The sequence below is a fragment of the Tachypleus tridentatus genome, chromosome 10 (assembly GCF_004210375.1).
Source record: "Tachypleus tridentatus isolate NWPU-2018 chromosome 10, ASM421037v1, whole genome shotgun sequence".
NCBI lineage: Eukaryota > Metazoa > Arthropoda > Merostomata > Xiphosura > Limulidae > Tachypleus > Tachypleus tridentatus.
In genome coordinates, this window is record NC_134834.1 from 19,112,357 (window position 1) to 19,124,440 (window position 12,084).

At 36.0% G+C, this 12,084-nt stretch overlaps 1 long non-coding RNA gene across 1 annotated transcript in view; it reads left to right on the plus strand.

Annotated features, from left to right (window-relative positions):
• Positions 1 to 561: 561 nt before the first annotated feature.
• The window catches only part of LOC143228021 (uncharacterized), a 54,718-nt gene continuing 43,195 nt past the window's right edge, over positions 562 to 12,084 (plus strand). The window contains exon 1 of the long non-coding RNA XR_013015150.1: positions 562 to 747. This is a non-coding gene — a long non-coding RNA (uncharacterized LOC143228021). The remainder of the gene's footprint in view (positions 748 to 12,084) is intronic.

Here is a 12,084-nt window from a genome sequence, read left to right on the forward strand (position 1 = left end):
AACTGAGAACGTAATAGGACGTAATGCTAGCTTTGTAACAGATATACGATTGGTGTTTTTGGGTTTCGTACTTGGTCTGTTAAAAATTACTCATCAGGGAAATTCGCAGTAGTGAAAATAATCGAATGATAATATTTATTTAACGGATAAGTTTATCAACTTTCAGGTATTTGGTTTTTCTTTCAAACTCCGTTCCTGTAGGTGGCAACAAATGAAACTTTTAAGAAGACGAGAGTAATACGGCCTAACATTATTCAACGTTTTGTTTGGCTTTCCAATCCTTGAATAAAAGAATTTTTAGTCGGAGTGAAAAATGCATCGTACACTTTGAAGAACACGAGACTGAATAACACCGATGGCTCTATTTTTTAACTATCTCTTCGTTAACTTCAAACCACTGATATCAAATTAAGATTCCCATCAAAACCAAAAAAAAAGTGAATTACAGCTGTTTGTTACGTTTATATCCTCACCCAACTCGACCTCAAAGGATAAGTTATTCGCTTGTAAAAAAAAAAAATTCGCACTGTTCTGTGTGAATCGCTTTGAAGCTTCGCGATGAAAGAAGTTGGCTTGGTTTCAGAATCAGGCTTAAAATACTACGTCGAGCACAAGTGAAAAGCAACGTGGCTTGTGCCAGTCGTCGCTGTGGAGATCGGTAGTTTCGTAGGATAACAAATCGATTGAAATTTTGTTTTTCAGACTTGTCTTGATCGCGTGGGTGAACAGAAGGAGGAAGAAGACAAAGTAGGTGTAATACTTTGGTTAACGGTGTAAGAAAAGCAAAAAAAAAAACTCTGGTTAAATTTATCTTATCTAATTCAATATTCGTAAAGAAGTGGAAGTTGGAAGTGTGAAGAAAGTCTCGACGAAACAGATGTTGAGACCCTGAAATTAATAACTACAATTTGTGGGAGAAAAACGTGAGTAAGGAAGCAGTAACAGTGACGAAAGTTAAAATGTTATGGTTAAAGATTGGAGGTGGAGATTTGATTAAGTAGTGCTGTAAGAAATGTCGAAAGAGAAGTTTGTTTGTCCTTGAATTTCGCACAAAGCTACTCGAGGGCTATCTGCGCTAGCCGTCCCTAATTTAGCAGTTTAAGACTAGAGGGAAGGCAGCTAGTCATCATAACCCACCGCCAACTCTTGGGCTACACTTTTACCAACGAATAGTGGGATTGACTGTCACATTATAACGCCCCAACGGCTGAAAGAACGAGCATGTTTGGCGCGACGGGGATGCGAACCCGCGACCCTCGGATTACGAGTCGCACGCTTTAACGCGCTTCGCCATGCCGGGTCCTAAAATGTCATGATCACCCGATATTCCAAGGTGGTCACCCTTTCAGGTACTAACCGGGCCCGAACGAAGAAGAAAACAAATTATTACAAAAAAAAAGACATCAAAGAAAATGTCAGAAGTAGGTTAGTGAAAACAATGAGGTTAAGATGAATATTTCTGGTGAGTTAAAATGAACCAGAATCACCCAAAAAATGAAGTTCGTTGAAAATAAAAAACTATATGTGTGATAAATAACTGATTGGATAAGAGTTTTGTGTGTGCGTTTTTTAAAGAAACCGATTGGATAACAGTTTTATGTGTGATTTTTTTAAAGATAACTGATTGGATAAGAGTTTTGTGTGTATGTTTTTAAAGATAACCGATTGGAGAACAGTTTTGTGTGTACGTTTTTAAAGATAACCAATTGAATAACAGTTCTGTGTGTGCCTTTTTTTAATGATAGCTGGTTGGATAACACTATTTTGTGTGTTTTTTTTCTAAAAATAACTGATTGGATAACACTCTTTTGTGTGTTTTTTTCTGGAGATAACTGATCAGATAACAGTTTTTTGTGTGTGTAATTCACACGGTAAGAGGTAAACGCAGTATAAACTAAACAAGGTTTATTTAACATGACGATTCGAGTTGATTTTTGTTTTGTTTTTACAATAAAATACCTAACTGGGCTAATAAAACACTTGGTTGAATTATAGGGAGTAGAACAATCTATTTGGAACAACATGTTATTGTCATATATTGATAAAACTATTATAGTAGGAATGTTTAAAACAAACAAGAAACACCTTTGTAAAAACATCTATTTTATGATTTCTGTAACAACGTATTGTAACAGTGATAAATCGTCTATTTGCGCTAGCAGCGTAACTCAAGAGGAAAAGCAGCCAGTCATCACCATCCACTGCCAATTCTTGGGCTACTCTTTTACCAACGAATAGTGGGATTGACAGCCATATTATAACGCCCCCACTGTTAAAAGGAAGAGTGTGTTTGGTGTGACGGAATATTCGAACTCGCGACCCTTGGATTACGAATCTAGAGCCCTAATCACCTGGCCATGCCGGGACACATCGTGAATTCATTTACAATAAAACATAGAAATCAAAGATTTGAGTACAATACATCATTATTGTTGTTTCTATCAAATTTCAACTTTATTAATCGCCCCCAGCGTGCAACCTTGCGGTTAACTCCAAATTGCAATGTTCAATATATTAATCAAGCCATAGAAGACCTATTTTTCTCTCCTATATTATAGATCTATTTATTAAATGGGTTGAGTGCTACTTGACTTACGGTTTATATCTCCTTAAGACATACTTAAGATGACATTTTATTTTGTTTTAGTTAAGCACAAAGCTACATCCATCACGATATCGCAACGTGGTTTCTAGCGATTTAAGATTCGAATAATCAATAATGTTAAGGATTTTTACTAATTATTTAGACCTTTCATTTGTTGCTATATATAACTTATTCAGATTTTATGTAGTAAATGTGGACATCGAATTCTGACGACATTCAAGGATATGGAAAACTTCTTCATATTACCTACTCATAATGATTAACGCAATGCAGAGTTTACCAATTTATTGTATAATTTTAGAACATTCAGGTTTCATAACATAACATAATATCATATAAATACAAACTCGTCACCTAAGTTGAAAAGATTAGATTAATGATAAATATAAGTTAGTTAAGCCTTTACCTTTACAATTAAAATATGTTTATATTTATATAATTTTATTTCACAATTTAATTCATCTATTCAAGAAATTTATTTGAAAATAAATAAGGTCCGGCATGTCCAGGTGGGTTAAGGCGTTCGACGCGTAATCTGAGGGTCGCAGGTTCGAATCCCCGTCGCACTAAACGTGCTCGCCCTTTCAGGTGGGGTGGCGTTACAATGTGACAGTCAATCCCCCTATTCGATGGTAAAAGAGTAGCCCAAGAGTTGGCGGTGGGTGGTGATGACTAGCGCCTTCCCTGTAGTTTTACATTGCTAAATTAGGGACGGATAGCGCAGATAGGCCTCGTGTAGCTTTGCGCGAAATAAAAAATATTAAAAGGAAATGATAAAAATAAATATAATCTCCCTTACTTCACAACGCCACCTATAATTTTTCTAAGCACAAACTTAATGAGTGAAAAGGTATATTGTAGGAACTATTTTTTGGTGTTTGTTCCGAAAATATTACAATTCCATAATTATTTACCCTCGTTCGAAGTTTTGTTCAGATATTTAAAATAATGTTATTATACTTAATAGTGTCAATATGGAAGTTAAACTTATTACACTGATGGTGTTAGTATGATAGCTAAACTTTTAAGCTGAGGGTGTTAATATGGTATCTACACTTATTAGACTGATGGTGTTAGTACAGAAACTCAACTCGTCAGACTGATGGTGTCAGCATAATATCTACACTTATTAGACTGAGGGTGTTAATATGGTATCTACACTTATTAGACTGATGGTGTTAATATTGTATCTACCCTTATTAGACTGATGGTGTTAATATTGTATCTACACTTATTAGACTGATGGTGTTAGTACAGAAACTCAACTCGTCAGACTGATGGTGTCAGCATAATATCTACACTTATTAGACTGATGGTGTTAGTACAGAAACTCAACTCGTCAGACTGATGGTGTCAGTATGGAAGCTAAATTTGCATCTACTATGAACATTATTTTTTTTCGATTTTTATGTTTGCAATAATTTCCCATAAAAGTGAAACCGCTGAAAGTGTGTTAATAACACATTTAACATTTCTTAGTCACAAACATATTCTTGCAATACGGAGCAGAATCCAGACTGTTAACTCTCAGATTACTCTTGTCTATAACATAGAAAATATTTCTGTTTGTTGTAAAACACTGAATTCAGTACTAAAATAAATAAAACGGTAAGCGCACTCTCCACCGGGAAATCTTAAAGTTTGATACACACAAAAGAAGCAGAAATGTTACTGTGTTACGACAGCATTCACAGCAGAAGCTAGTTTAATGTAACACATGGTTTATATGAAGGTTTAGAATAAATGCATTTTAGGTATATTATTAGTAAGGAAAAGTTTTCCAGTTTTTAGAAGATAATACTTAAAAATAAGAAAAGGTTTTCATTTGAAGTCTTGTATATCTTTACTCTACGAAGAATTAATTAGGCTTTATACCTACAGATTACGCCCGTAATATATAAATAAACATACTTGTGGGAAATACATAATCTGTCAGTCATTGCACGACGTATCCGTCGTATAACACGTATTATCAGTATTGATTACAGTGAGATGAGTTTCGGTTTGTTTTGAATTTCGCGCAAAGCTACATGAGGGCTATCTGCGCTAGCCGTTCCTAATTTAGCAGTGTAAGACTAGAGGGAAGGCAGCTAGTCATCACCACCCACCGCCAACTCTTGAGCTACTCTTTTACCAACGAGTACTGGGATTGACCGTCACATTATAACGTCCCCACGGTTGAAAGGACGAGCATGTTTGATGTGACGGGGATTCGAAACCGCGACCTTCGGATTACTGGTCAAGTGCCTTAACCATCTGGCGATGCTGGGCCCAGTAAGATGAGCTGTAGTTACAAAATCGCGATTTTGATAGTTATATGAAGCATGGAAATAATTTGTAAGTTATAGAATAATTATAGCTTTTCAAAATTGTTTGTTTTTAACATCTTACGTGATTTTTATAAAATAATAATTATAAATCTCTATTCAGATCTTAACATTGGTTTGTTTGTTTTGAATCTCGCGCAAAGCTACACGAGGGTTATCTGTGCTAGCCGTCCCTAATTTAGCAGTGTAAGACTAGAGGGAAGGCAGATAGTTATCACCACCCACCGCCAACTCTTGAGCTACTCTTTTACCAACGAATAGTGAGATTGACCGTCACATTATAACGTCCCCACGGTTGAAAGGACGAGCATGTTTGGTGCGACTGGAATTCGAACCCGCGACCCTCGGATGACGAGTCGAACGTCTAAACCCACCTGGCCACACCGGTCCGATCTTAACATCAACTTGTTTTTGTCAAAAATTTTCGGGTGAACAAAATTTTCTGAATTTGAATCATCAAAGATCCCTATAATATAACTCACCATTTAGTAACCTGATTCAACATAGGTCTGTAAAGAACTAGAAGAGCTAATACAGGTGACGTATACGTAAATAAACCTTGTCAATTCGTTGGCTATATGCTGTCATGGAAACGCTGAAATACTCGTGGTAGCGTTGTGGCGATCTGATATCAGTCGTTGTCATGGTTAGTTATTTGGGTTAGTCATCAAAGTCTAATAAGTAATTGATAAATATTGTTTTTATTACCCGACACGACTAATTACGAGCTAACTCAATTAATAACAACTTCTAAAATTTTGACTGATAAGGCAGCGTGTATATGTAATATTTGACACTGTATTAGGAAATGTAGCATGTTATTAGCAATGGAACAGATACAATGTACCAGAAACTAAGAACGAAGTTGCTAAAAGTTTCCTTAATTTTTAATTTTTTTTTTTAATTTCTCTCAAAGCTACTCAAGGGCTATCTGGATTGGTCGTGGGCCCGGCATAGCCAAGCGTGTTAAGGCGTTCGACTCGTAATCCTAGGGTCGCGGGTTCGAATCCCGGTCACACCAAACATGCTCGCCCTTTCAGCCGTGGGGGCGTTATAATGTGACGGTCAGTCCCACTATTCGTTGGTAAAAGAGTAGCCCACGAGTTGGCGGTGGGTGGTGATGACTAGCTGCCTTCCGTGTAGTCTTACACTGCTAAATTAGGGACGGCTAATGCTTGTTTTTATTCTTTGAATTTCGCGCAAAGCTACTTGAGGGCTATCTGCGCTAGCTGTACCTAATTTACCAGTGTAAGACTAGAGGGAAGGCCGTTAGTCGTCACCACCCACCGCCAACTTTTGGGCTACCAATAGATATTGGGATTAACCTTCACATTATAATGCCCTCACAGCTGAAAGGGTGAGAATGTTTGGTGTGGCAGGGATTCGAACCCGCGGCCCTCAGATTAAGAGCCGAGTGACCTAACCATCTGGCCGTACCGCTGGTTTGTTAGTGGTATGAAATTTTAACAGTGTTGATCCGTGATAACAGACCTAGCGTGGTTTATCAGAACGACCGTTTTATGTTAAAGCATTAATAGCAAGTAATTTTTAGAACTTTGGCACGTGCGATATAAGTGTTCACGAGGGACTCAAATATTTTCTTGATATACAACCTGAGTGAATGTTTGGAGTTACCAGAATCATATTTACTAGGACTAATATTTCACGTGTAAGGAAGGGGAAGTTCGAGTCTGTTAATTGTCTATTTCTCTGAATGTCTTGTTCTAATGATGCCTCACAAATGATGAAGGAAAATGTTTAATTGCTTCTTTCTGTATATATTCTTCAAAATATTCAACATGGAACACAGAAAACTTACGTTATATCATTCGTTGATCTCCTGATCTTCCCCCTCTTAGGTTTTCTGAAAGTTATACTCTATTTGATTGCTAAATGCATCTGCTATTATATTTATAAAACCGTTTCGTATTGTAATAACAGATGTTTCACATTATGCTGTGGTAACTAAGATGATTCTTTTCGTATTGTAATAACAGATGTTTCGTATCGTGCTGTAGTAACGGAGATGTTTCGTTTCGTATTGTAATAACAGATGTTTGTATTGTGCTGTAGTAACTGAGATGTTTCGTTTTGTATTGTAATGACATATGTTTCGCATTGTGCTGTAGTAACGGAGATGATTCGTTTCGTATTGTGCTGTAGTAACTGAGATGTTTCGTTTCGTATTGTAATAACATGTTTCGTATTGTGCTGTAGTAACTGAGATGATTCGTTTCGTATTGTAATAACAGATGTTTCACATTATACTGTAGTAACTGAGATGTTTCGTTTCGTATTGTAATGACATATGTTTCGTATTGTGCTGTAGTAACTGAGATGTTTCGTTTCGTATTGTAATAACAGATGTTTGTATTGTGCTGTAGTAACTGAGATGTTACGTTTTGTATTGTAGTAACAGAGGTTTCGTCTCGTGCTATAATAACAGATGTTACGTTTCGTATTGTAATAACAGATGTTTGTATTGTGCTGTAGTAACTGAGATGTTACGTTTTGTATTGTAGTAACAGAGGTTTCGTCTCGTGCTATAATAACAGATGTTACGTTTCGTATTGTAATAACAGATGTTTCGTATTGTGCTGTAATAACTTCCATTTACCCCTGATATAAGTGACTGCCAAATCTCACTTTTTGACCACGATTAACTCACGAGTAGTTAGCACAGACAGCTCGAGTATCTTGGTGCAAAAATGAACAAACATTCCAATCTGGCGAAGGACTTTATTTATCTAAAGGCGCGTTATTTCTTTAATAAAAATATGTTATTCGAACAAGAGACAAATAAACAAAAATAAATCCAACATTTTATGTCTCATGGATTGCGTCAGTTATTCATGTCTGACACGATGACGCCACAATGTACAATTGTGTATATTTACTGTGCCTATACTAATTTTCGAATTGAAAATGGCAGAGGACAATAATATAGTGAACATTTATCTTCAAAGTGATCTACGTTAGTTATTAAACTCAGTATTGTTAAGCTAAAGTGGTTGGTTTAATAGGAATACATATTAGTTAAAAATACTATGATTACACGATGTAACAAAATGTTTACTGTTTCTTGTTCCTGGACAGAAAGTGTTATTTCACAATTGTTCATGCCTAAAGTAAATAGAAAAGACCTATTTTTCTATTCAAACTTTGTTTTTGTGACCTGGGAGCATATAACAAAAACATGATGGGAGACTATATTTGGGGCTGATTCGTGAAAGTGAGTTACACTACAGTCGCTAATTTCGAAAAACTACTGACTTCTAAACATTTTTGTATAACTTTAGTATAAATACATGTAAATCTTGATTCATATGTTGTTTTATTCAGACCTCATGTAAATGAAAATGTACAAATTTGTCTGTTTTTACACAGAAAATAGGTTAATTTCTAAATTTCATTATCCAGGTGACAAAAGTCGTTGTTGTTATTGTTTTTGAATTAAGCACAAAGCTACACAATAGTCTATCTGTGCTTTGCCCACCACGAGTATCGAAACCCGGATTTTAGCGTTGTAAGTCCGAAGACACACCGCTGAGCCATGAAGGTCGCAAAATCAAAGTTTAAAGGGAATAATGGCCATTTTCTGTACTTTTACAATATAACCAATTAAGAAATAACACATACTATCCAGGAACAAAATTTGTGTTACATAGTGTAATTTTTTAATACCTCCAATTATTTAGGCTTAGCATACAAATTGCTATTAATTAGGTCTATTGTGCTGTAGAAATAGATTATTTCTCCTTAATTATTCACTTATTTAATAATTAAATTATTTAGTTTTACCCATTATTATAGTAACTTGGGGCTTTGACAAGAGGAAGAACTGCGAACAGCATCAAATACTGATCTGGTTTGTACAACGTTGGAATCAACGGTTTTTGTTGCTCGAGGCTACAAGATACTGTAACATCTTTGTTGATAAAAAAAGGTGAAACAAGCTAGCTTTCTCCTGTCGTGCTGTAACAGCCGAACTGTTCCGTATCGTGCTTTAATAACTGAGATGTTTCGTCTCGTGCTGTAATAGTTGAGATGTTCCGTATCGTGCTTTAATAACTGAGATGTTTCTTATCGTGTTCTGATCACTGAGATGTTTCGTCTCGTGCTGTAACAGCTGAAATGTTCCGTCTCGTGCTTTAATAACTGAGATGGTTCTTATCGTGTTCTTATCACTGAGATGTTTCGTCTCGTGCTGTAATAGTTGAGATGTTCCGTCTCGTGCTTTAATAACTGAGATGTTTCTTATCGCGTTCTGATCACTGAAATGTTTCTTATCGTACTGTAACAGCCGAAATGTTCCGTCTTGTGCTTTAACAACTGAGATGTTTCTTATCGTGTTCTGATCACTAGGTGTTTCGTCTCGTGCTGTAATAGTTGAGATGTTCCGTCTCGTGCTTTAATAACTGAGATGTTTTTTATCGTGTTCTGATTACTGGTATGTTTCGTCTCGTGCTGTAATAGTTGAGATGTTCCGTCTCGTGCTTTAATAACTGAGATGTTTCTTATCGTGTTCTAATCACTGAGATGTTTCGTCTCGTGTTGTAATAGTTGAGATGTTCCGTATCTGAGATACATTGTTATTTCAAGTGGGTTTCTCGTCATGAAGAATAAGTGGACTTAGCCTTGACATGATTAACGTTACCATAGTAATAACTTTACATAAACACAGAACCATCATTTATGTGATTTTTAGTATTTAGCAGTTTAACGATGCTGACCTGGACGAATCACGAAGACATCAGTGTTACAAGGATGGAGATGTCAACACAGCACATGACCACTCCAAATCCCGATCAAATTAATCGAAACCTGCGGTTGGCCGAGCACAAGTAGCCCACTACGTAGCTTTATGTTAAACAAATAATTTAATTTTAACCTGTGAAATCTACGGTTTCAAATTTTAACGACGCCAGTGACACAGCGGTATTCCTGTGAATTTACACTGCTAGAAACCGAGTTTCGATACCCGTAATGTGTAGCTTTGCGCGTAACTCCAAACAGTACAAACAAACAAATGTCAACTTTATGTATAAATCAAATACAAATGGTACGAATGTCACTGGATGTTTTTTCAAGTGGTTACAAGTGTTCCATTGTCTCTGTTCTTTATACATGTATACAGTTTATATATTCCTTTCTTCTACGGTCGTTGTTTAACTTTTGAACAGTTATTTGCTTTAACACAAAGTGACACAATAAACAGTCTATAGAATATTTACAATTACCTATACCACAGAATTTGATGTATCAGTGTTAACGAATGTGTAAATAAAATTACTTCATTGAACATAACAGCAAACAAAATAATACCGATTGTTATCCAAATGATGAATCAGATACCTCATAAAATATATTTACAAAGTTGAGAAATTTAAGCTAACCTTTGATAAACATCTGCTATATTTATAGCCAGATATCGAATTTCTTTGGTATTAATAAAGAGATTTAACTCCCAGGACATTACAAAGGAAAAACCTGATAAGTCCGGTGTTTGTTTTCTAATTGGTCCTACCATATGCATCATTTATATCTGTCTAACCTTATTAATTACCAAATGTAATGTTTGAATTGTAGTTCCTCTTTTACACCGCAGAGGGGCGTTAGGGTGTTTTACGCGTTGTTTGTTCATGAGAAGATTTATCTCGCTCGAAGGAAACCTAAGGAAAGGAAACAGTGATAACCTAGTTAATAGTTTTCGGATCCTTTATACTAGGGGAGCCAATCGTGCGAGGGGGATTTGAACCCACGACCCTCAGCTTACGAGGCGAACGCCTTAACTCATGTAATCCGGGGCTCAATTCCTCTCGGTGGACACAGAAGACAGCCCAACGTAGATTTACATTTAAAATAATTAAGCAAACGAACTATAAAACAGAAAACAATTAATTTTATTTTAAGTATAAAAATTACTAAAGTGAATTTTTTTGGGAACAAAAAATGACATGTGCAAAAACCATTTCGTAAATGTAAAACATGATATTAGTGCATAAACGTTATACTGAACGTACACATCACTCGCTGGGAGAGCAGTGAGTCTAAGAATTTACAACGCTAAAATCAGGGGTTCGATTCCCCTCGGTGGACACAGCAGACAGCCCAATGTGGCTTTGCTATAAGAAAACACACAAACACAGAACATATACTCCACATCTAAGGAGTATGTTTAAGAGAAGAGTAAACATGGCGGGTCAACAGTCATTTTGTTACAATTTTTTGTATAGATGGCGCTGGTTCTACGAAAATAAAGAATTTAAAACACATTTCATCCAATTAGACAAAATGTAAGGCATAGCCTTGTTTTCAGCAGGCTCTACCGATTGCTGTTAATGACGTCAACTTCATACGCAACCTGAATTTTATTTACCTAACTAATTGGATAATTCTTTAAGTTTTTAAATACAATTAATTTATAAATAATTTTTTATAAATACAATTAAAGTTCGACAAAGCTTAAACATATTTTAGTCTACCGTGTTTGTTCATGAGAAGATTTATCTCGCTCGAAGGAAACCTAAGGAAAGGAGACAGTGATAACCTAGTTAATAGTTTTCGGATCCTTTATACTAGGGGAGCCAATCTTTCTTTGATGCCACAGCCATAGGAGATTTCTCAAGAATGATGTGGCGTTAAAAACAAACAAACCCTATTACAGGTATTAAACAGCTTTAAAAATGTCTTAGGCTTAAGATAATCAGCAAATAAGAGTGATGCTTTAAAAATCCTGAAGGCCCCGGCATGGCCAGGTGGGTTAAGGCGTGCGACTCGTAATCTGAGGGTCGCGGGTTCGAATCCCCGTCGCGCCAAATACACTCGCCTTTTCAATCATGGGGGCGTTATAATGTGCGGTCAATCCCACTATTCGTTGGTAAAAGAGTGTAGCTTTGCGCGAAATTCAAAGAAAAAAGAAATCCTCAATGATTTTTTTTTCAAATGCTGAGTAATTCCTTTTTGTTTTATTTACCAAATCAAAAAGTGTTTGATGCACTAATTTGCACCGATTATTTCAGAACTGGTATTAAGAACAAAATGCTGAAATACCAAAAACAGTAAGCATCCAAAACGTTCAACTACAGAATACAGTGTGATAACATCTAGTTATGATCTACTTAACAAGTTTAACAGACGTAAATTCCAAAC